Here is a 3,991-nt window from a genome sequence, read left to right on the forward strand (position 1 = left end):
ACTTCAAAATCCTGGCAAATGTACAAATAAAATATACTTCAGTCTTAAATTAATGTAAAATATTATGAAACTGTCTTTCGGAGATTATTCCCAATGTGGAGTTAAAAAACAAACAAGCAAACAATAAAAAAAAACCCTGGCTGGTATCCACAAAGAACAAATCCTCTGTTTTCTAACATCTGAACACTGTCCTCCAGAAATCACCTTTTCAGGACAGTTCCACATCACCAGACTTTATCTGCATCCTCTGCTTGTAAAAGAACAGAGATATTCCCTCTCTCCAAAGAGAGAGAACTTGTCCCTTGACCTAAACCACCAATTTGTGCGAAGGCTTCCCGCAGCAAAGCCTCTTTGTGCCCTACTGGGGCTGTGGCCACTCTCTGGACCAGCATTGCACTTCTGGCCACCACAGGGCTCCATCAGAGCCTGGTTTTGGTGTTCTGGACTCATCCTGAATAGCCAAGTTGGAAAAACCATTTCTTTCCCTCCAGGACCTCCATATGGCTGGAGAGCAAAGTTGGGCTGTCTGTCTTGGGAAGGCAAAAAGGAAAAGCAAGAGGAGAAAAAAAAAAAAAAAAGACCAGCAAATAGAGCCTGAGCAGAGAAGGCATTAGAACAAAAGATAATAATAATATTATTAATGACAAAAATTAATTAATAGGCTGCTAATTAATTTTATAAGAACCATAAAATTGCCATAACAGCCTAATTGCTTTGCTTGTCTTGCCAACAGCCAGTGAGAAGATGAAGTGTTGTAATCCCCTCGATTTTGATGTGGGAGGCAGCGATTAAGGGGATGTGCTGGGTGCCAGGGTGTGTGCAGGCAGTGTCACTGTGCTGGGAACTGGCCCGTTCCCCAGCGAGGTGACCTGCTGTCATTTGAAGGGCTCCTACTTCAGAGGAGCGTGGCTGGGGATGGCTTACCAGGGAAAACAGTGGGGCAGCAGCTCTGCCCAAAGTGCAGATATAGCGACCACAAACAGTTTGCAAATTAATTTCCACTTTGCCATAATTCTGGAGAAGCCCTGGTTTTACTGAAGATGTTTTCATGCTCTCCTTAAAATGCTCTTACTGCCTGTTGAATACTATATTTTTGACTTAATGCTATACAGACATTTTTTAAACTTGCTTACTCTTTGTAATAACCACCTATTTATAGGAAATTAGCCATGGGAGCTCCTGTTCCCCTCTAGTACTTGATCTGCTTTAGAAGATCCCCCAACCACAGGGACAGATGGTAACTTGTGAGGTTTAATTAGCTGGGGTTGCCTGGTATGGTGTGCACAGCCCAGCCACCTCTCCTGTCCCGGGGCACTGTCAGGTGGCATCACAGTCACACTTGAAATACTTATTCAACAAGATTGATTAGTGATTGATAGGAATGGTTGGACTCAATGATCCAGTGGGTCCTTTCCAACCTAGTGATTCTATGATTCTATGAGATGGGTGTTTTTCCTGTGCTATTTTTAGCAGTTTAGACTTATCCATATGAATTCCTCTTGTTTAGGGATGGGGAGAGGCTGCTGTGATGTGCTGGGTCTGTTTTCAGGAATTAGAGCTTTCTTTTCTACAGGTGGTAATCAAGAAAGATCACATCATCACTGGCCATAATCTTATCTTTAGATGAGATTTTATCTCATCTTACAATATCTGTAGAGAAAAACAAATAGCTCTTTTGGGCAATATAGGTTCTGTATGTGTGTGGCACAGCAAAAATTCTAGCCATAAGGAAGAATGTGTCCCTGCCCATCACAGGGGGGTTGGAACTAGATGTTCTTTAAGGTCCCTGCTAACCCAGATTATTCTATGAGTCTACGGTTATTTCACATCATTTGTGTCGCTGACTTTCCTGTCTTTACATATTAATACTCCTTCTATTCATAACAAGCAGGTTGTTTGTTAAGCAAACCTGACACTCTTCCCAGTTCATTACAATTTAATGAAGAAATACTCAGTGCCCAACAGGGGAATCCTAATTCATTATGTCTTTTGAATTCTCATTAAGCATATGTACGGTGACTACTAGAAAACCACACCCATTAAGCTCTGTTGTCCATTGCACTGACTAATAAATATCCATTATACACTAACTAATAAATATCCATTATACACTGATGAGAAAAGAAAGTCATGGAAGTTTTGTTTTGGTTTTATATTACTATTTAATGAAATATTTTATTATTAATTAATTTTCAATGGTTATCTCATTATTATTTTCCAGTGTTATGCTGGTGGTGGCTGAATAAGCATCATTACACTAGTAAGGTTAGAGAGAAGCTGCTCTAAAAATGTTTTCAAGGTGAAGAGGGTGGACCACCACTAAACCTCCTCACATCCACACAGCAACTGCCTTCTCCCTACCTCGAGGACTTTGCTTTGGAGCCGAGGGTCTCTGCTGCCTTGTTATAAGGGGAAAATCCTGTTATCCACTGAAGTGCTGCCAAGTGGTTTTGGCATGGACATTGTCTATAGTTATCCAACAAGTAACACTTTGCCCAGCTTTCCTCCACTCTTGAGTGAGTGCTTTGAAGGCAGCCTGTGTCAGAAAACATGATATTACCAACTGCTTCTGACATTATTGAGCTTAAGTCAACATCTAAAAGCTGCTTAATCACTCAGGGCTATATTTTAGTTGCATTATTGTAAGTAGCAAGGGGGTTACTCGTTCCTGTATCTCCTCACAGTTATTAATTGCGTCTTTTACCTTTATTGGTAAAAATGGCTAATAGCTCTGAAATAAGGAATCTCTTGGGCTGTTAGAGGCAAGAAATGGCTGGTTCTATCACAGCTACTTTTCAGACTATTTTCTGCTGTTCCTTGCAGTCTGGCTTTGGTAGTGCTTGAGGAATGTATAGGAGGTTTTTGCCTGTCAGCTGCTGTGTGGAGGATGCAAGGCCTAGCCAAATGCCCAGCTCATGAAGTCCTGATGGTGAAACTGCCAAAAAGGCTTTGCTGGTGTAGGAGAAGAACTGGGCTTAGGGATGGGACAGAGGTTCCTCCTCACAGGAATCGGGAGCCGTGCTGGTTGAGGTAAATCACTGCTGGTTCAGGGACTGAAATGCAGCTGATAAACACAAAATTGCACTCAGGATGGTGATAAATGCACTGTTCAGGAGCTACAGCTTCTCTGAAACATGGGATGAACTAGCCCCCGTGATCCTGCCCCCAAAAGGAGCGAGGGGTGAGACAAGGAACACTTGTGTTGTTATTTATGACCGCAGCGCGGAGCTCTGGTCTCTTGTTTGCAATGACTTTCCACTTTGGCGTTAGATCAAAGAGGATTGTTAAAGGAGCACAGCAGGAAAGATGAAAACGGCTGTTGCAGAGGAGCATTTCAAGCAGGCAGGCACCGAACTCTCTGCTCCTGCTTTGACACTGGTGCTGGAAGTTGGGGCGCTCACAAGGTACAGGTGTCCGGGTGGGAGGAGAGAGGAGGACCCTGGCTCTCCCTGCAACCGTAAGAGTATCTTCCATGTTATTCTATTCCTCGCTGGCTCTGCAAATGTCATATATATATATATATATAATGTAACATTTTTAGTCAAATACTGGAAAAGATAGCATCTCACTGAAATTATCCTGATTTGGGATTTACAGAAATGTATATAATGTTCATTAAAATGAAATCCATACTCAAAATTATTTTTCATAGAAGAAACTTTTGTATATCTTAAGAGATCTTGCAGCATCTCTTTTATAAATTTTCTCAACAAATTTCTTTCTGATAACCTTGCATTTCCTAATTCCCTTAGGAAGTTGATGTCAGCCTCCAGAAATTTTGTTCAGGTCCTTTGCAGGATAACTTTGAGTCATTTAACATTTTCACAGCAGTGATAACACTGTCCAAACAAAGTGTTGTTCAGTGCATGTAAAATAATCTGTGTATGTGATCTGAAATCAATGGGAATCCTTAGAAAGCTGATCAAAAGCAGACTGAAATTAATGGGTGTCTTTTGATCAACCTTGGTGGTTTTCCCAAAGGTCCCCACCA

The sequence above is a fragment of the Phaenicophaeus curvirostris genome, chromosome 13, assembly GCF_032191515.1.
Source record: "Phaenicophaeus curvirostris isolate KB17595 chromosome 13, BPBGC_Pcur_1.0, whole genome shotgun sequence".
NCBI lineage: Eukaryota > Metazoa > Chordata > Aves > Cuculiformes > Cuculidae > Phaenicophaeus > Phaenicophaeus curvirostris.